This window comes from Lactuca serriola, chromosome 1 (assembly GCF_051521515.1).
Source record: "Lactuca serriola cultivar US96UC23 chromosome 1, Lser_US96UC23_V15, whole genome shotgun sequence".
Classification (NCBI taxonomy): Eukaryota; Viridiplantae; Streptophyta; class Magnoliopsida; order Asterales; family Asteraceae; genus Lactuca; species Lactuca serriola.
In genome coordinates, this window is record NC_136408.1 from 206,570,886 (window position 1) to 206,586,745 (window position 15,860).

At 44.8% G+C, this 15,860-nt stretch overlaps 31 non-coding genes and 14 pseudogenes across 31 annotated transcripts; all 45 read left to right on the forward strand.

Annotated features, from left to right (window-relative positions):
- Positions 1 to 110: 110 nt before the first annotated feature.
- Positions 111 to 229, forward strand: LOC145080475 (5S ribosomal RNA; annotated as a pseudogene).
- A 235-nt stretch (positions 230 to 464) lies between these two features.
- On the forward strand, positions 465 to 583 carry LOC145085407 (5S ribosomal RNA). Its single transcript, XR_013699806.1, has one exon. It is a non-coding gene; the product is annotated as a 5S ribosomal RNA (ribosomal RNA).
- Positions 584 to 813: 230 nt separating this feature from the next.
- LOC145080007 (5S ribosomal RNA) lies at positions 814 to 932 on the forward strand (annotated as a pseudogene).
- A 235-nt stretch (positions 933 to 1,167) lies between these two features.
- Positions 1,168 to 1,286, forward strand: LOC145079291 (5S ribosomal RNA). The gene has a single exon (XR_013694813.1). It is a non-coding gene; the product is annotated as a 5S ribosomal RNA (ribosomal RNA).
- A 238-nt stretch (positions 1,287 to 1,524) lies between these two features.
- LOC145079188 (5S ribosomal RNA) lies at positions 1,525 to 1,643 on the forward strand. The gene has a single exon (XR_013694709.1). It is a non-coding gene; the product is annotated as a 5S ribosomal RNA (ribosomal RNA).
- A 232-nt stretch (positions 1,644 to 1,875) lies between these two features.
- Positions 1,876 to 1,994, forward strand: LOC145074270 (5S ribosomal RNA). The gene has a single exon (XR_013691773.1). It is a non-coding gene; the product is annotated as a 5S ribosomal RNA (ribosomal RNA).
- A 234-nt stretch (positions 1,995 to 2,228) lies between these two features.
- LOC145080198 (5S ribosomal RNA) lies at positions 2,229 to 2,347 on the forward strand (annotated as a pseudogene).
- Positions 2,348 to 2,579: 232 nt separating this feature from the next.
- LOC145080416 (5S ribosomal RNA) lies at positions 2,580 to 2,698 on the forward strand (annotated as a pseudogene).
- A 233-nt stretch (positions 2,699 to 2,931) lies between these two features.
- On the forward strand, positions 2,932 to 3,050 carry LOC145085408 (5S ribosomal RNA). Its single transcript, XR_013699807.1, has one exon. It is a non-coding gene; the product is annotated as a 5S ribosomal RNA (ribosomal RNA).
- A 231-nt stretch (positions 3,051 to 3,281) lies between these two features.
- On the forward strand, positions 3,282 to 3,400 carry LOC145079255 (5S ribosomal RNA). Its single transcript, XR_013694773.1, has one exon. It is a non-coding gene; the product is annotated as a 5S ribosomal RNA (ribosomal RNA).
- Positions 3,401 to 3,637: 237 nt separating this feature from the next.
- LOC145078617 (5S ribosomal RNA) lies at positions 3,638 to 3,756 on the forward strand. Its single transcript, XR_013694157.1, has one exon. It is a non-coding gene; the product is annotated as a 5S ribosomal RNA (ribosomal RNA).
- A 239-nt stretch (positions 3,757 to 3,995) lies between these two features.
- LOC145080182 (5S ribosomal RNA) lies at positions 3,996 to 4,114 on the forward strand (annotated as a pseudogene).
- Positions 4,115 to 4,346: 232 nt separating this feature from the next.
- Positions 4,347 to 4,465, forward strand: LOC145080434 (5S ribosomal RNA; annotated as a pseudogene).
- Positions 4,466 to 4,697: 232 nt separating this feature from the next.
- LOC145074139 (5S ribosomal RNA) lies at positions 4,698 to 4,815 on the forward strand. The gene has a single exon (XR_013691722.1). It is a non-coding gene; the product is annotated as a 5S ribosomal RNA (ribosomal RNA).
- A 231-nt stretch (positions 4,816 to 5,046) lies between these two features.
- Positions 5,047 to 5,165, forward strand: LOC145078943 (5S ribosomal RNA). The gene has a single exon (XR_013694474.1). It is a non-coding gene; the product is annotated as a 5S ribosomal RNA (ribosomal RNA).
- Positions 5,166 to 5,401: 236 nt separating this feature from the next.
- LOC145078676 (5S ribosomal RNA) lies at positions 5,402 to 5,520 on the forward strand. Its single transcript, XR_013694212.1, has one exon. It is a non-coding gene; the product is annotated as a 5S ribosomal RNA (ribosomal RNA).
- Positions 5,521 to 5,764: 244 nt separating this feature from the next.
- On the forward strand, positions 5,765 to 5,883 carry LOC145077825 (5S ribosomal RNA). Its single transcript, XR_013693438.1, has one exon. It is a non-coding gene; the product is annotated as a 5S ribosomal RNA (ribosomal RNA).
- Positions 5,884 to 6,116: 233 nt separating this feature from the next.
- LOC145079206 (5S ribosomal RNA) lies at positions 6,117 to 6,235 on the forward strand. The gene has a single exon (XR_013694726.1). It is a non-coding gene; the product is annotated as a 5S ribosomal RNA (ribosomal RNA).
- Positions 6,236 to 6,468: 233 nt separating this feature from the next.
- On the forward strand, positions 6,469 to 6,587 carry LOC145080168 (5S ribosomal RNA; annotated as a pseudogene).
- A 231-nt stretch (positions 6,588 to 6,818) lies between these two features.
- Positions 6,819 to 6,937, forward strand: LOC145078615 (5S ribosomal RNA). Its single transcript, XR_013694155.1, has one exon. It is a non-coding gene; the product is annotated as a 5S ribosomal RNA (ribosomal RNA).
- A 234-nt stretch (positions 6,938 to 7,171) lies between these two features.
- On the forward strand, positions 7,172 to 7,290 carry LOC145078689 (5S ribosomal RNA). Its single transcript, XR_013694224.1, has one exon. It is a non-coding gene; the product is annotated as a 5S ribosomal RNA (ribosomal RNA).
- A 248-nt stretch (positions 7,291 to 7,538) lies between these two features.
- LOC145080468 (5S ribosomal RNA) lies at positions 7,539 to 7,657 on the forward strand (annotated as a pseudogene).
- A 232-nt stretch (positions 7,658 to 7,889) lies between these two features.
- Positions 7,890 to 8,008, forward strand: LOC145076463 (5S ribosomal RNA). Its single transcript, XR_013692686.1, has one exon. It is a non-coding gene; the product is annotated as a 5S ribosomal RNA (ribosomal RNA).
- Positions 8,009 to 8,240: 232 nt separating this feature from the next.
- On the forward strand, positions 8,241 to 8,359 carry LOC145079607 (5S ribosomal RNA; annotated as a pseudogene).
- Positions 8,360 to 8,592: 233 nt separating this feature from the next.
- LOC145078845 (5S ribosomal RNA) lies at positions 8,593 to 8,711 on the forward strand. The gene has a single exon (XR_013694375.1). It is a non-coding gene; the product is annotated as a 5S ribosomal RNA (ribosomal RNA).
- Positions 8,712 to 8,949: 238 nt separating this feature from the next.
- Positions 8,950 to 9,068, forward strand: LOC145080056 (5S ribosomal RNA; annotated as a pseudogene).
- A 232-nt stretch (positions 9,069 to 9,300) lies between these two features.
- Positions 9,301 to 9,419, forward strand: LOC145078558 (5S ribosomal RNA). The gene has a single exon (XR_013694107.1). It is a non-coding gene; the product is annotated as a 5S ribosomal RNA (ribosomal RNA).
- Positions 9,420 to 9,652: 233 nt separating this feature from the next.
- Positions 9,653 to 9,771, forward strand: LOC145080169 (5S ribosomal RNA; annotated as a pseudogene).
- A 232-nt stretch (positions 9,772 to 10,003) lies between these two features.
- On the forward strand, positions 10,004 to 10,122 carry LOC145080417 (5S ribosomal RNA; annotated as a pseudogene).
- Positions 10,123 to 10,356: 234 nt separating this feature from the next.
- LOC145085656 (5S ribosomal RNA) lies at positions 10,357 to 10,475 on the forward strand. Its single transcript, XR_013700049.1, has one exon. It is a non-coding gene; the product is annotated as a 5S ribosomal RNA (ribosomal RNA).
- Positions 10,476 to 10,709: 234 nt separating this feature from the next.
- Positions 10,710 to 10,828, forward strand: LOC145078698 (5S ribosomal RNA). The gene has a single exon (XR_013694233.1). It is a non-coding gene; the product is annotated as a 5S ribosomal RNA (ribosomal RNA).
- Positions 10,829 to 11,068: 240 nt separating this feature from the next.
- On the forward strand, positions 11,069 to 11,187 carry LOC145080327 (5S ribosomal RNA; annotated as a pseudogene).
- Positions 11,188 to 11,419: 232 nt separating this feature from the next.
- LOC145076472 (5S ribosomal RNA) lies at positions 11,420 to 11,538 on the forward strand. The gene has a single exon (XR_013692688.1). It is a non-coding gene; the product is annotated as a 5S ribosomal RNA (ribosomal RNA).
- A 232-nt stretch (positions 11,539 to 11,770) lies between these two features.
- On the forward strand, positions 11,771 to 11,889 carry LOC145079517 (5S ribosomal RNA). The gene has a single exon (XR_013695028.1). It is a non-coding gene; the product is annotated as a 5S ribosomal RNA (ribosomal RNA).
- A 232-nt stretch (positions 11,890 to 12,121) lies between these two features.
- Positions 12,122 to 12,240, forward strand: LOC145074788 (5S ribosomal RNA). The gene has a single exon (XR_013692116.1). It is a non-coding gene; the product is annotated as a 5S ribosomal RNA (ribosomal RNA).
- Positions 12,241 to 12,475: 235 nt separating this feature from the next.
- On the forward strand, positions 12,476 to 12,594 carry LOC145079035 (5S ribosomal RNA). Its single transcript, XR_013694563.1, has one exon. It is a non-coding gene; the product is annotated as a 5S ribosomal RNA (ribosomal RNA).
- A 231-nt stretch (positions 12,595 to 12,825) lies between these two features.
- LOC145076073 (5S ribosomal RNA) lies at positions 12,826 to 12,944 on the forward strand. The gene has a single exon (XR_013692584.1). It is a non-coding gene; the product is annotated as a 5S ribosomal RNA (ribosomal RNA).
- Positions 12,945 to 13,180: 236 nt separating this feature from the next.
- LOC145085367 (5S ribosomal RNA) lies at positions 13,181 to 13,299 on the forward strand. Its single transcript, XR_013699768.1, has one exon. It is a non-coding gene; the product is annotated as a 5S ribosomal RNA (ribosomal RNA).
- Positions 13,300 to 13,550: 251 nt separating this feature from the next.
- On the forward strand, positions 13,551 to 13,669 carry LOC145077991 (5S ribosomal RNA). Its single transcript, XR_013693596.1, has one exon. It is a non-coding gene; the product is annotated as a 5S ribosomal RNA (ribosomal RNA).
- A 231-nt stretch (positions 13,670 to 13,900) lies between these two features.
- On the forward strand, positions 13,901 to 14,019 carry LOC145073342 (5S ribosomal RNA). The gene has a single exon (XR_013691325.1). It is a non-coding gene; the product is annotated as a 5S ribosomal RNA (ribosomal RNA).
- Positions 14,020 to 14,252: 233 nt separating this feature from the next.
- On the forward strand, positions 14,253 to 14,371 carry LOC145079518 (5S ribosomal RNA). The gene has a single exon (XR_013695029.1). It is a non-coding gene; the product is annotated as a 5S ribosomal RNA (ribosomal RNA).
- Positions 14,372 to 14,603: 232 nt separating this feature from the next.
- LOC145080339 (5S ribosomal RNA) lies at positions 14,604 to 14,721 on the forward strand (annotated as a pseudogene).
- Positions 14,722 to 14,854: 133 nt separating this feature from the next.
- Positions 14,855 to 14,973, forward strand: LOC145076478 (5S ribosomal RNA). The gene has a single exon (XR_013692689.1). It is a non-coding gene; the product is annotated as a 5S ribosomal RNA (ribosomal RNA).
- Positions 14,974 to 15,206: 233 nt separating this feature from the next.
- On the forward strand, positions 15,207 to 15,325 carry LOC145079520 (5S ribosomal RNA). The gene has a single exon (XR_013695031.1). It is a non-coding gene; the product is annotated as a 5S ribosomal RNA (ribosomal RNA).
- Positions 15,326 to 15,557: 232 nt separating this feature from the next.
- LOC145074803 (5S ribosomal RNA) lies at positions 15,558 to 15,676 on the forward strand. Its single transcript, XR_013692121.1, has one exon. It is a non-coding gene; the product is annotated as a 5S ribosomal RNA (ribosomal RNA).
- Positions 15,677 to 15,860: the final 184 nt, after the last annotated feature.

Consider the following 15,860-nt stretch of genomic DNA (forward strand, 5'->3'; position numbering starts at 1 on the left):
ATTTTTGGAACGGAGCCGATCGGTCACGTGGATCCCACGCCCCGCGTACCAAAACAAAGAAGGTTCTGCGTCTTGTAACACATAAAAGCAATAAACATGGATAGTATTTCGTGTGCGATCATACCAGCACTAATGCAGCAAATCCCATCTGAACTCCGCAGTTATGCATGCTTGGGCAAGAGTAGTACAAGGATGGGTGACACCCTGGGAAGTGCTCGTGTTGCACCCTCTTTTTCGTTGTGCGTTTGCATTTTTTTTTTTTTACATTTTACGTGTTGTTTTTTTGTTTTTTTCCTTTCTTTCTGGCTATTTCTATGCTCAGGTGCCTTCCGGTTTATGGTTGATGGTTTTCGTATTTTTGGAACGGAGCCGATCGGTCACGTGGATCCCACGCCCCGCGTACAAAAACAAAGGAGATTCTGCATCTTGTAACACATAAAAGCAATAAACATGGATATTATTTTGGGTGTGATCATAACAGCACTAATGCACCGGATCCCATCAGAACTCTGCAGTTAAGCGTGCTTGGGCGAGAGTAGTACTAGGATGGGTGACCCCCTGGGAAGTCCTCGTGTTGCACCCCCTTTTTCGTTGTCCGTTTGCGTTTTTTTCCATTTTACGTGCGGTTTTTAGGTTTTTTTTCCTTTCTTTCTTGCTATTTCGATGCTCGGGTTCCCTCCGGTTCATGGTTCATGGTTTTCGTATTTTTGGAACGGAGTCGATCGGTCACTTGGGTCCCACGCCCTGCGTACCAAAACAAAGTAGGCTCTGCGTCTTGTAACACATAAAAACAATAAACATGGATAGTATTTCGTGTGCTATCATACCAGCACTAATGCACCGAATCCCATAAGAACTCCGCAGTTAAGCGTGATTGGGCGAGAGTAGTACAAGGATGGGTGACCCCCTGGGATGTGCTCGTGTTGCACCCTCTTTTTCGTTGTCCGTTTGCAATTCTTTTTTTTACCTTTTACGTACGGTTTTTTGGTTTTTTATCCTTTCTTTCTTGATATTTCTATGCTCGGGTGCCCTCCGGTTCATGGTTCATGGTTTTCGTATTTCTGGAACGGAGTCGATCGGTCACATGGGTCCCACGCCCCGCGTACCAAAACAAAGTAGGTTCTGCGTCTTGTAACACATAAAAACAATAAACAGGGATACTATTTCGTGTGCTATCATACCAGCACTAATGCACCGGATCCCATCAGAACTCCGCAGTTAAGCGTGCTTGGGCGACAGTAGGACTAGGATTGGTGACCCCCTGGGAAGTCCTCGTGTTGCACCCCCCTTTTTAGTTTGTCCGTTTGCGTTTTTTTTTTTTTACATTTTACGTGCGGTTTTGTGTTTTTTTTTCCTTTCTTTCTTCCTATTTCTATGCTCGGGTGCCCTCCGGTTCATGGTTCATGGTTTTCGTATTTTTGGAACTGAGTCGATCAGTCACATGGGTCCCACGCCCCGCGTACCAAAACAAAGAAGGTTCTGCGTTTTGTAACACATAAAAGCAATAAACATAGATAGTATTTCGTGTGCGTTCATACCAGCACTAACGCACCGAATCCCATCAAAACATCGCAGTTAAGCGTGCTTGGGCGAGAGTAGTACAAGGATGGGTGACCCCCTGGGAAGTGCTCGTGTTGCACCCTCTTTTTCGTTGTCCGTTTGCATTTTTTTTTAACATTTTACGTGCGGTTTTTTGGTTTTTTTCCTTTCTTTCTGGCTATTTCTATGCTCGGGTGTCTTCCGGTTTATGGTTGATGGTTTTCGTATTTTTGGAACGGAGCCGATCGGTCACGTGGATCCCACGCCCCGCGTACAAAAACAAAGGAGATTATGCGTCTTGTAACACATAAAAGCAATAAACATAGATATTATTTTGGGTGTGATCATAACAGCACTAATGCACCGGATCCCATCAGAACTCCGCAGTTAAGCGTGCTTGGGCGAGAGAAGTACTAGGATTGGTGACCCCCTGGGAAATCCTCGTGTTGCACCCCCCTTTTTCGTTGTCCGTTTGCGTTTTCTTTTTACATTTTACGTGCGGTTTTTTGGTTTTTTTTCCTTTCTTTCTTGCTATTTCTATGCTCGGGTGCCCTCCGGTTCATGGTTGATGGTTTTCGTATTTTTAGAACGGAGCCGATCGGTCACATGGGTCCCACGCCCCGCGTACCAAAACAAAGTAGGCTCTGCGTCTTGTAACACATAAAAGCAATAAACATGGATAGTATTTCGTGTGCTATCATACCATCACTAATGCACCGAATCCCATCGGAACTCCGCAGTTAAGCGTGCTTGGGCGAGAGTAGTACAAGTATGGGTGACCCCCTGGGATGTGCTCGTGTTGCACCCTCTTTTTCGTTGTCCGTTTGGATTTTTTTTTACATTTTACGTGCGGTTTTTTGGTTTTTTATCCTTTCTTTCTTGTTATTTCTATGCTCGGGTGCCTTCTCGTTTATGGTTGATGGTTTTCGTATTTTTGGAACGGAGCCGATCGGTCACGTGGATCCCACGCCCCGCGTACCAAAACAAAGAAGGTTCTGCGTCTTGTAACACATAAAAGCAATAAACATGGATAGTATTTCGTGTGCGATCATACCAGCACTAATGCAGCGAATCCCATCAGAACTCCGCAGTTATGCATGCTTGGGCAAGAGTAGTACAAGGATGGGTGACACCCTGGGAAGTGCTCGTGTTGCACCCTCTTTTTCGTTGTGCGTTTGCATTTTTTATTTTACATTTTACGTGCTGTTTTTTTGTTTTTTTCCTTTCTTTCTGGCTATTTCTATGCTCGGGTGCCTTCCGGTTTATGGTTGATGGTTTTCGTATTTTTGGAACGGAGCCGATCGGTCACGTGGATCCCACGCCCCGCGTACAAAAACAAAGGAGATTCTGCATCTTGTAACACATAAAAGCAATAAACATGGATATTATTTAGGGTGTGATCATAACAGCACTAATGCACCGGATCCCATCAGAACTCTGCAGTTAAGCGTGCTTGGGCGAGAGTAGTACTAGGATGGGTGACCCCCTGGGAAGTCCTCGTGTTGCACCCCCTTTTTCGTTGTACGTTTGCGTTTTTTTTCCATTTTACGTTCGGTTTTTAGGTTTATTTTCCTTTCTTTCTTGCTATTTCGATGCTCGGGTTCCCTCCGGTTCATGGTTCATGGTTTTCGTATTTTTGGAACGGAGTCGATCGGTCACTTGGGTCCCACGCCCCGCGTACCAAAACAAAGTAGGCTCTGCGTCTTGTAACACATAAAAGCAATAAACATGGATAGTATTTCGTGTGCTATCATACCAGCACTAATGCACCGAATCCCATCAGAACTCCGCAGTTAAGCGTGCTTGGGCGAGAGTAGTACAAGGATGGGTGACCCCCTAGGATGTGCTCGTGTTGCACCCTCTTTTTCGTTGTCCGTTTGCAATTTTTTTTTTTTTACATTTTACGTACGGTTTTTTGGTTTTTTATCCTTTCTTTCTTGCTATTTCTATGCTCGGGTGCCCTCCGGTTCATGGTTCATGGTTTTCGTATTTCTGGAACGGAGCCGATCGGTCACATGGGTCCCACGCCCCGCGTACTAAAACAAAGTAGGTTCTGCGTCTTGTAACACATAAAAACAATAAACAGGGATACTATTTCGTGTGCTATCATACCAGCACTAATGCACCGGATCCCATCAGAACTCCGCAGTTAAGCGTGCTTGGGCGACACTAGTACTAGGATTGGTGACCCCCTGGGAAGTCCTCGTGTTGCACCCCCCCTTTTTAGTTTGTCCGTTTGCGTTTTTTGTTTTTACATTTTACGTGCGGTTTTGTGTTTTTTTTTTCCTTTCTTTCTTCCTATTTCTATGCTCGGGTGCCCTCCGGTTCATGGTTCATGGTTTTCGTATTTTTGGAACTGAGTCGATCAGTCACATGGGTCCCACGCCCCGCGTACCAAAACAAAGAAGGTTCTGCGTTTTGTAACACATAAAAGCAATAAACATAGATAGTATTTCGTGTGCTATCATACCATCACTAATGCACCGAATCCCATCAGAACTCCGCAGTTAAGCTTGCTTGGGCGAGAGTAGTACAAGGATGGGTGACCCCCTGGGATGTGCTCGTGTTGCACCCTCTTTTTCGTTGTCCGTTTGGATTTTTTTTTACATTTTACGTGCGGTTTTTTGGTTTTTTATCCTTTCTTTCTTGCTATTTCTATGCTCGGGTGCCTTCTGGTTTATGGTTGATGGTTTTCGTATTTTTGGAACGGAGCCGATCGGTCACGTGGATCCCACGCCCCGCGTACCAAAACAAAGAAGGTTCTTCGTCTTGTAACACATAAAAGCAATAAACATGGATAGTATTTCGTGTGCGATCATACCAGCACTAATGCAGCGAATCCCATCAGAACTCCGCAGTTATGCATGCTTGGGCAAGAGTAGTACAAGGATGGGTGACACCTTGGGAAGTGCTCGTGTTGCACCCTCTTTTTCGTTGTGCGTTTGCATTTTTTTTTTACATTTTACGTGCTGTTTTTTTGTTTTTTTCCTTTCTTTCTTGCTATTTCTATGATCGGGTGCCTTCCGGTTTATGGTTGATGGTTTTTGTATTTTTGGAACGGAGCCGATCGGTCATGTGGATCCCACGCCCCGCGTACAAAAACAAAGGAGATTCTGCATCTTGTAACACATAAAAGCAATAAACATGGATATTATTTTGGGTGTGATCATAACAGCACTAATGCACCGGATCCCATCAGAACTCTGCAGTTAAGCGTGCTTGGGCGAGAGTAGTACTAGGATGGGTGACCCCTGGGAAGTCCTCGTGTTGCACCCCCTTTTTCGTTGTCCGTTTGCGTTTTTTTTCCATTTTACGTGCGGTTTTTAGGTTTTTTTCCCTTTCTTTCTTGCTATTTCGAAGCTCGGGTTCCCTCCTGTTCATGGTTCATGGTTTTCGTATTTTTGGAACGGAGTCGATCGGTCACTTGGGTCCCACGCCCCGCGTACCAAAACAAAGTAGGCTCTGCGTCTTGTAACACATAAAAGCAATAAACATGGATAGTATTTCGTGTGCTATCATACCAGCACTAATGCACCGAATCCCATCAGAACTCCGCAGTTAAGCGTGCTTGGGCGAGAGTAGTACAAGGATGGGTGACCCCCTGGGATGTGCTCGTGTTGCACCCTCTTTTTCGTTGTCCGTTTGCAATTTTTTTTTTTTACATTTTACGTACGGTTTTTTGGTTTTTTATCCTTTCTTTCTTGCTATTTCTATGCTCGGGTGCCCTCCGGTTCATGGTTCATGGTTTTCGTATTTCTGGAACGGAGCCGATCGGTCACATGGGTCCCACGCCCCGCGTACCAAAACAAATTAGGTTCTGCGTCTTGTAACACATAAAAACAATAAACAGGGATACTATTTCGTGTGCTATCATACCAGCACTAAAGCACCGGATCCCATCAGAACTCCGCAGTTAAGCGTGCTTGGGCGACAGTAGTATTAGGATTGGTGACCCCCTGGGAAGTCCTCGTGTTGCACCCCGCTTTTTAGTTTGTCCGTTTGCGTTTTTTTTTTTTTTTTTTTACATTTTACGTGCGGTTTTGTGTTTTTTTTTCCTTTCTTTCTTCCTATTTCTATGCTCGGGTGCCCTCCGGTTCATGGTTCAGGGTTTTCGTATTTTTGGAATTGAGTCGATCGGTCACATGGGTCCCACGCCCCGCGTACCAAAACAAAGAAGGTTCTGCGTTTTGTAACACATAAAAGCAATAAACATAGATAGTATTTCGTGTGCGTTCATACCAGCACTAACGCACCGAATCCCATCAGAACATCGCAGTTAAGCGTGCTTGGGCGAGAGTAGTACAAGGATGGGTGACCCCCTGGGAAGTGCTCGTGTTGCACCCTCTTTTTCGTTGTCCGTTTGCATTTTTTTTTTATCATTTTACGTGCGGTTTTTTGGTTTTTTTCCTTTCTTTCTGGCTATTTCTATGCTCGGGTGCCTTCCGGTTTATGGTTGATGGTTTTCGTGTTTTTGAAACGGAGCCGATCGGTCACGTGGATCCCACGCCCCGCGTACAAAAACAAAGGAGATTATGCGTCTTGTAACACATAAAAGCTATAAACATGGATATTATTTTCGGTGTGATCATAACAACACTAATGCACCGGATCCCATCAGAACTCCGCAGTTAAGCGTGCTTGGGCGAGAGCAGTACTAGGATTGGTGACCCCCTGGGAAATCCTCGTGTTGCACCCCGCTTTTTCGTTGTCCGTTTGCGTTTTCTTTTTACATTTTACGTGCGGTTTTTTGGTTTTTTTCTTTTCTTTCTTGCTATTTCTATGCTCGGGTGCCCTCCGGTTCATGGTTGATGGTTTTCATCTTTTTGGAACGGAGCCGATCTGTCACATTGGTCCTACGCCCCGCGTACCAAAACAAAGTAGGCTCTGCGTCTTGTAACACATAAAAGCAATAAACATGGATAGTATTTCGTGTGCTATCATACCATCACTAATGCACCGTATCCCATCAGAACTCCACAGTTAAGCGTGCTTGGGCGAGAGTAGTACAAGGATGGGTGACCCCCTGGGATGTGCTCGTGTTGCACCCTCTTTTTCGTTGTCCGTTTGGATTTTTTTTTACATTTTACGTGCTGTTTTTTTGTTTTTTTCCTTTCTTTCTGGCTATTTCTATGCTCGGATGCCTTCCGGTTTATGGTTGATGGTTTTCGTATTTTTGGAACGGAGCCGATCAGTCACGTGGATCCCACGCCCCGCGTACAAAAACAAAGGAGATTCTGCATCTTGTAACACATAAAAGCAATAAACATGGATATTATTTTGGGTGTGATCATAACAGCACTAATACACCGGATCCCATCAGAACTCCGCAGTTAAGCGTGCTTGGGCGAGAGTAGTACAAGGATGGGTGACCCCTTGGGAAATCCTCACGTTGCACCCCCCTTTTTCGTTGTCCGTTTGCATTTTTTTTTTACATTTTACGTGCGGTTTTTTGGTTTTTTATCCTTTCTTTCTTGCTATTTCTATGCTCGGGTACCCTCGGGTTCATGGTTCGTGGTTTTCGTATTTTTGGAACGGAGCCGATCGGTCACATGGGTCCCACGCCCCGCGTACCAAAACAAAGTAGGTTCTGCGTCTTGTAACACATAAAAACAATAAACAGGGGTACTATTTCGTGTGCTATCATACCAGCACTAATGCACCGTATCCCATCAGAACTACGCAGTTAAGCGTGCTTGGTCGAGAGTAGTACTAGGATGGGTGACCCCCTGTGAAGTCCTCTTGTTGCACCCCCTTTTTCGTTGTCCGTTTGCGTTTTTTTTTTTTTTTTTTTTTTTTTACATTTTACGTGCGGTTTTTTGTTTTTTTTTCCTTTCTTTCTTGCTATTTCTATGCTCAGGTGCCCTCCGGTTCATGGTTCATGGTTTTCGTATTTTTGGAACTGAGTCGTTCGGTCACATGGGTCCCACGCCCCACGTACCAAAACAAAGAAGGTTCTGCGTCTTGTAAAACATAAAAGCAATAAACATAGATAGTATTTCGTGTGCGATCATACCAGCACTAATGCACCGAATCCCATCAGAACTTCGCAATTAAGCGTGCTTGTGCGAGAGTAGTACAAGGATGGTTGACCCTCTGGGAAGTGCTTAGGTTTCACCCTCTTTTTCGTTGTCCGTTTGCATTTTTTTTAACATTTTACGTGCGATTTTTAGGTTTTTTTTCCTTTCTTTCTGGCTATTTCTATGCTCGGGTGCCTTCCGGTTTATGGTTGATGGTTTTCGTATTTTTGGAACGGAGCCGATCGGTCACGTGGATCCCACGCCCCGCGTACAAAAACAAAGGAGATTCTGCATCTTGTAACACATAAAAGCAATAAACATGGATATTATTTTTGGTGTGATCGTAACAGCACTAATGCACCGGATCCCATCAGAACTCCACAGTTAAGCGTGCTTGGGCGAGAGTAGTACTAGGATGGGTGACCCCCTGGGAAGTCCTTGTGTTGCACCCCCTTTTTCGTTGTCCGTTTACGTTTTTTTTTTCCATTTTACGTGCGGTTTTTAGGTTTTTTTTCCTTTTTTTCTTGCTATTTCTATGCTCGGGTTTCCTCCGGTTCATGGTTGACGGTTTTCGTATTTTGGAACGGAGCCGATCGGTCACTTGGGTCCCACGCCCCGCGTACCAAAACAAAGTAGGCTCTGCGTCTTGTAACACATAAAAGCAATAAACACGGATAGTGTTTCGTGTGCTATCATACCAGCACTAATGCACCGAATCCCATCAGAACTCCGCAGTTAAGTGTGCTTGGGCGAGATTAGTACAAGGATGGGTGACCCCCTGGGATGTGCTCGTGTTGCACCATCTTTTTCGTTGTCCGTTTGCATTTTTTTTTTACATTTTACGTGCGGTTTTTTGGTTTTTTATCCTTTCTTTCTTGCTATTTCTATGCTCGGGTGCCCTCCGGTTCATGGTTCATGGTTTTCGTATTTTTGGAACGGAGCCGATCGGTCACATGGGTCCCACGCCCCGCATACCAAAACAAAGTAGGTTTTGCGTCTTGTAACACAAAAAAACAATAAACTGGGATACTATTTCGTGTGCTATCATACCAGCACTAATGCACCAGATCCCATCAGAACTCCGTAGTTAAGCGTGCTTGGGCGACAGTAGTACTAGGATTGGTGACCCCCTGGGAAGTCCTCGTGTTGCACCCCGCTTTTTAGTTTGTCCGTTTGCGTTTTTTTTTTTTTTTACATTTTACGTGCGGTTGTGTTTTTTTTTCCTTTCTTTCTTCCTATTTCTATGCTCGGGTGCCCTCCGGTTCATGGTTCAGGATTTTCGTATTTTTGGAACTGAGTCGATCGGTCACATGGGTCCCACGCCCCGCGTACCAAAACAAAGAAGGTTCTGCGTTTTGTAACACATAAAAGCAATAAACATAGATAGTATTTCGTGTGCGTTCATACCATCACTAACGCACCGAATCCCATCAGAACATCGCAGTTAAGCGTGCTTCGGCGAGAGTAGTACAAGGATGGGTGACCCCCTGGGAAGTGCTCGTGTTGCACCCTCTTTTTCGTTGTCCGTTTGCATTTTTTTTTATCATTTTACGTGCGGTTTTTTGGTTTTTTTCCTTTCTTTCTGGCTATTTCTATGCTCGGGTGCCTTCCGGTTTATGGTTGATGGTTTTCGTATTTTTGAAACGGAGCCGATCGGTCACGTGGATCCCACGCCCCGCGTACAAAAACAAAGGAGATTATGCGTCTTGTAACACATAAAAGCTATAAACATGGATATTATTTTCGGTGTGATCATAACAGCACTAATGCACCGGATCCCATCAGAACTCCGCAGTTAAGCGTGCTTGGGCGAGAGCAGTACTAGGATTGGTGACCCCCTGGGAAATCCTCGTGTTGCACCCCCCTTTTTCGTTGTCCGTTTGCGTTTTCTTTTTACATTTTACTTGCGGTTTTTTGGTTTTTTTCTTTTCTTTCTTGCTATTTCTATGCTCGGGTGCCCTCCGGTTCATGGTTGATGGTTTTCATCTTTTTGGAACGGAGTCGATCGGTCACATGGGTCCTACGCCCCGCGTACCAAAACAAAGTAGGCTCTGCGTCTTGTAACACATAAAAGCAATAAACATGGATAGTATTTCGTGTGCTATCATACCATCACTAATGCACCGTATCCCATCAGAACTCCACAGTTAAGCGTGCTTGGGCGAGAGTAGTACAAGGATGGGTGACCCCCTGGGATGTGCTCGTGTTGCACCCTCTTTTTCGTTGTCCGTTTGGATTTTTTTTTACATTTTACGTGCGGTTTTTTGGTTTTTTATCCTTTCTTTCTTGCTATTTCTATGCTCGGGTGCCTTCTGGTTTATGGTTGATGGTTTTCGTATTTTTGGAACGGAGCCGATCGGTCACGTGGATCCCACGCCCCGCGTACCAAAACAAAGAAGGTTCTGCGTCTTGTAACACATAAAAGCAATAAACATGGATAGTATTTCGTGTGCGATCATACCAGCACTAATGCAGCGAATCCCATCAGAACTCCGCAGTTATGCATGCTTGGGCAAGAGTAGTACAAGGATGGGTGACACCCTGGGAAGTGCTCGTGTTGCACCCTCTTTTTCGTTGTGCGTTTGCATTTTTTTTTTTTACATTTTACGTGCTGTTTTTTTGTTTTTTTCCTTTCTTTCTGGCTATTTCTATGCTCGGGTGCCTTCCGGTTTATGGTTGATGGTTTTCGTATTTTTGGAACGGAGCCGATCAGTCACGTGGATCCCACGCCCCGCGTACAAAAACAAAGGAGATTCTGCATCTTGTAACACATAAAAGCAATAAACATGGATATTATTTTGGGTGTGATCATAACAGCACTAATACACCGGATCCCATCAGAACTCCGCAGTTAAGCGTGCTTGGGCGAGAGTAGTACAAGGATGGGTGACCCCCTGGGAAATCCTCGTGTTGCACCCCCCTTTTTCGTTGTCCGTTTGCATTTTTTTTTTACATTTTACGTGCGGTTTTTTGGTTTTTTATCCTTTCTTTCTTGCTATTTCTATGCTCGGGTACCCTCGGGTTCATGGTTCGTGGTTTTCGTATTTTTGGAACGGAGCCGATCGGTCACATGGGTCCCACGCCCCGCGTACCAAAACAAAGTAGGTTCTGCGTCTTGTAACACATAAAAACAATAAACAGGGATACTATTTCGTGTGCTATCATACCAGCACTAATGCACCGTATCCCATCAGAACTACGCAGTTAAGCGTGCTTGGGCGAGAGTAGTACTAGGATGGGTGACCCCCTGTAAAGTCCTCTTGTTGCACCCCCTTTTTCGTTGTCCGTTTGCGTTTTTTTTTTTTTTTTTACATTTTACGTGCGGTTTTTTGTTTTTTTTTTCTTTCTTTCTTGCTATTTCTATGCTCAGGTGCCCTCCGGTTCATGGTTCATGGTTTTCGTATTTTTGGAACTGAGTCGTTCGGTCACATGGGTCCCACGCCCCACGTACCAAAACAAAGAAGGTTCTGCGTCTTGTAAAACATAAAAGCAATAAACATAGATAGTATTTCGTGTGCGATCATACCAGCACTAATGCACCGAATCCCATCAGAACTTCGCAATTAAGCGTGCTTGGGCGAGAGTAGTACAAGGATGGTTGACCCTCTGGGAAGTGCTTAGGTTTCACCCTCTTTTTCGTTGTCCGTTTGCATTTTTTTTAACATTTTACGTGCGATTTTTAGGTTTTTTTTCCTTTCTTTCTGGCTATTTCTATGCTCGGGTGCCTTCCGGTTTATGGTTGATGGTTTTCGTATTTTTGGAACGGAGCCGATCGGTCACGTGGATCCCACGCCCCGCGTACAAAAACAAAGGAGATTCAGCATCTTGTAACACATAAAAGCAATAAACATGGATATTATTTTTGGTGTGATCGTAACAGCACTAATGCACCGGATCCCATCAGAACTCCACAGTTAAGCGTGCTTGGGCGAGAGTAGTACTAGGATGGGTGACCCCCTGGGAAGTCCTTGTGTTGCACCCCCTTTTTCGTTGTCCGTTTACGTTTTTTTTTCCATTTTACGTGCGGTTTTTAGGTTTTTTTTTCCTTTTTTTCTTGCTATTTCTATGCTCGGGTTTCCTCCGGTTCATGGTTGATGGTTTTCGTATTTTGGAACGGAGCCGATCGGTCACTTGGGTCCCACGCCCCGCGTACCAAAACAAAGTAGGCTCTGCGTCTTGTAACACATAAAAGCAATAAACACGGATAGTGTTTCGTGTGCTATCATACCAGCACTAATGCACCGAATCCCATCAGAACTCCGCAGTTAAGTGTGCTTGGGCGAGAGTAGTACAAGGATGGGTGACCCCCTGGGATGTGCTCGTGTTGCACCATCTTTTTCGTTGTCCGTTTGCATTTTTTTTTACATTTTACGTGCGGTTTTTTGGTTTTTTATCCTTTCTTTCTTGCTATTTCTATGCTCGGGTGCCCTCCGGTTCATGGTTCATGGTTTTCGTATTTTTGGAACGGAGCCGATCGGTCACATGGGTCCCACGCCCCGCATACCAAAACAAAGTAGGTTTTGCGTCTTGTAACACATAAAAACAATAAACAGGGATACTATTTCGTGTGCTATCATACCAGCACTAATGCACCGGATCCCATCAGAACTCCGCAATTAAGCGTGCTTGGGCGAGAGTAGTACTAGGATTGGTGACCCCCTGGGAAGTCCTCGTGTTGCACCCCCCTTTTTTGTTTGTCCGTTTGCGTTTTTTTTTTTACATTTTACGTGTGGTTTTTTGTTTTTTTTCCTTTCTTTCTTGCTATTTCTATGCACGGGTGCCCTCCGGTTCATGGTTCATGGTTTTCATATTTTTGGAACTGAGTCGATCGGTCACATGAGTCCCACGCCCCGCGTACCAAAACAAAGAAGGTTCTGCATTTTGTAACACATAAAAGCAATAAACATAGATACTATTTCGTGTGCGATCATACCAGCACTAATGCACCGAATCCCATCAGAACATCGCAGTTAAGCGAGCTTGGGCGAGAGTAGTACAAGGATGGGTGACCCCCTTGGAAGTGCTCGTGTTGCACCCTCTTTTTCGATGTCCGTTTGCATTTTTTTTAACATTTTACGTGCGGTTTTTTGGTTTTTTTCCTTTCTTTCTGGCTATTTCTATGCTCGGGTGCCTTCCGGTTTATCGTTGATGGTTTTCGTATTTTTGGAACGGAGCCGATCGGTCACGTGGATCCCACGCCCCGCGTATAAAAACAAAGGAGATTCTGCATCTTGTAACACATAAAAGCAATAAACATGGATATTATTTTGGGTGTGATCATAACAACACTAATGCACCGGAACCCATCAGAACTCCGCAGTTAAGCGTGCTTGTACGAGAGTAGTACTAGGATGGGTGACCCCTTGGGAAGTCCTCGTTTTGCACCCCCCTTTTTCGTTGTCCGTTTGCGTTTTTTTTTTTTACATTTTAACTGCGGTTTTTTGGTTTGTTTTCCTTTCTTTCTTGCTATTTCTATGCTCGGGTGCCCTCCGGTTCATGGTTGATGGTTTTCGTATTTTTGGAACTGAGCCGATCAGTCACGTAGGTCCCACGCCCCGCGTACCAAAACAAAGGAAGTTCTGCGTCTGGTAACACATAAAAGCAATGAACATGGATAGTATTTCGGGTGCGATCATACCAGCACTAATGCACCGGATCCCATCAGAATTCCGCAGTTAAGCGTGCTTGGGCGAGAGTAGTACTAGGATTGGTGACCCCCTGGGAAGTCCTCGTGTTGCACCCCCCTTTTTAGTTTGTCCGTTTGCGTTTTTTTTTTTTTTTTTTTTTTTTTACATTTTACGTGCGGTTTTTTGTTTTTTTTTCCCTTTCTTTCTTACTATTTCTATGCTCGGGTGCCCTCTGGTTTATGGTTGATGGTTTTCGTATTTTTGTAACGGAGCCGATCGGTCACGTGGGTCCCACGCCCAGCGTACCAAAACAAAGGATGTTCTGTGTCTTGTAACACATAAATGCAATAAACATGGATAGTATTTCGTGTGCGATCATACCAGCACTAATGCACCGAATCCCATCAGGACTCCGCAGTTAAGCGTGCTTGGGCGAGAGTAGTACAAGGATGGGTGACCCCTTGGGAAGTGCTCGTGTTGCACCTTCTTTTTCGTTGTCCGTTTGCATTTTTTTTTACATTTCACACGCTGTTTTTTGGTTTTTTTCCTTTCTTTCTGGCTGTTTCTATGCTCGTGTGCCTTCCGGTTTTTGGTTGATGGTTTTCGTATTTTTGGAACGGAGCTGATCCGTCACGTGGATCCCACGCCCCGCGTACAAAAACAAAGGAGATTATGCGTCTTGTAACACATAAAAGCAATAAACGTGGATATTATTTTGGGTGTGATCATAACAGCACTAATGCACCGGATCCTATCAGAACTCCGCAGTTAAGCGTGCTTGGGCGAGATTAGTACTAGGATGGGTGACCCCCTGGGAAGTCCTCGTGTTGCGCCCCCTTTTTCGTTGTCCGTTTGCGTTTTTTTTTTCCATTTTACGTGCGCTTTTTAGGTTTTTTTTCCTTTCTTTCTTGCTATTTCTATGCTCGGGTTCCCTCCGGTTCATGGTTCATGGTTTTCGTATTTTTGGAACGGAGCCGATCGGTCACTTGGGTCCCACGCCCCGCGTACCAAAACAAAGTAGGCTCTGCGTCTTGTAACACATAAAAGCAATAAACACGGATAGTGTTTCGTGTGCTATCATACCAGCACTAATGCACCGAATCCCATCAGAACTCCGCAGTTAAGTGTGCTTGGGCGAGAGTAGTACAAGGATGGGTGACCCCCTGGGATGTGCTCGTGTTGCACCATCTTTTTCGTTGTCCGTTTGCATTTTTTTTTACATTTTACGTGCGGTTTTTTGGTTTTTTATCCTTTCTTTCTTGCTATTTCTATGCTCGGGTGCCCTCCGGTTCATGGTTCATGGTTTTCGTATTTTTGGAACGGAGCCGATCGGTCACATGGGTCCCACGCCCCGCATACCAAAACAAAGTAGGTTCTGCGTCTTGTAACACATAAAAACAATAAACAGGGATACTATTTCGTGTGCTATCATACCAACACTAATGCACCGGATCCCATCAGAACTCCGCAATTAAGCGTGCTTGGGCGAGAGTAGTACTAGGATTGGTGACCCCCTGGGAAGTCCTCGGGTGCCTTCCGGTTTTTGGTTGATGGTTTTCGTATTTTTGGAACGGAGCCGATCGGTCACGTGGATCCCACGCCCCGCGTACAAAAACAAAGGAGATTCTGCATCTTGTAACACATAAAAGCAATAAACATGGATATTATTTTTGGTGTGATCGTAACAGCACTAATGCACCGGATCCCATCAGAACTCCACAGTTAAGCGTGCTTGGGCGAGAGTAGTACTAGGATGGGTGACCCCCTGGGAAGTCCTTGTGTTGCACCCCCTTTTTCGTTGTCCGTTTACGTTTTTTTTTCCATTTTACGTGCGGTTTTTAGGTTTTTTTTTTCCTTTTTTTCTTGCTATTTCTATGCTCGGGTTTCCTCCGGTTCATGGTTGATGGTTTTCGTATTTTGGAACGGAGCCGATCGGTCACTTGGGTCCCACGCCCCGCGTACCAAAACAAAGTAGGCTCTGCGTCTTGTAACACATAAAAGCAATAAACACGGATAGTGTTTCGTGTGCTATCATACCAGCACTAATGCACCGAATCCCATCAGAACTCCGCAGTTAAGTGTGCTTGGGCGAGAGTAGTACAAGGATGGGTGACCCCCTGGGATGTGCTCGTGTTGCACCATCTTTTTCGTTGTCCGTTTGCATTTTTTTTTACATTTTACGTGCGGTTTTTTGGTTTTTTATCCTTTCTTTCTTGCTATTTCTATGCTCGGGTGCCCTCCGGTTCATGGTTCATGGTTTTCGTATTTTTGGAACGGAGCCGATCGGTCACATGGGTCCCACGCCCCGCATACCAAAACAAAGTAGGTTTTGCGTCTTGTAACACATAAAAACAATAAACAGGGATACTATTTCGTGTGCTATCATACCAGCACTAATGCACCGGATCCCATCAGAACTCCGCAATTAAGCGTGCTTGGGCGAGAGTAGTACTAGGATTGGTGACCCCCTGGGAAGTCCTCGTGTTGCACCCCCCTTTTTTGTTTGTCCGTTTTTTTTTTTTTTTTTACATTTTACGTGTGGTTTTTTGTTTTTTTTCCTTTCTTTCTTGCTATTTCTATGCTCGGGTGCCCTCCGGTTCATGGTTCATGGTTTTCATATTTTTGGAACTGAGTCGATCGGTCACATGAGTCCCACGCCCCGCGTACCAAAACAAAG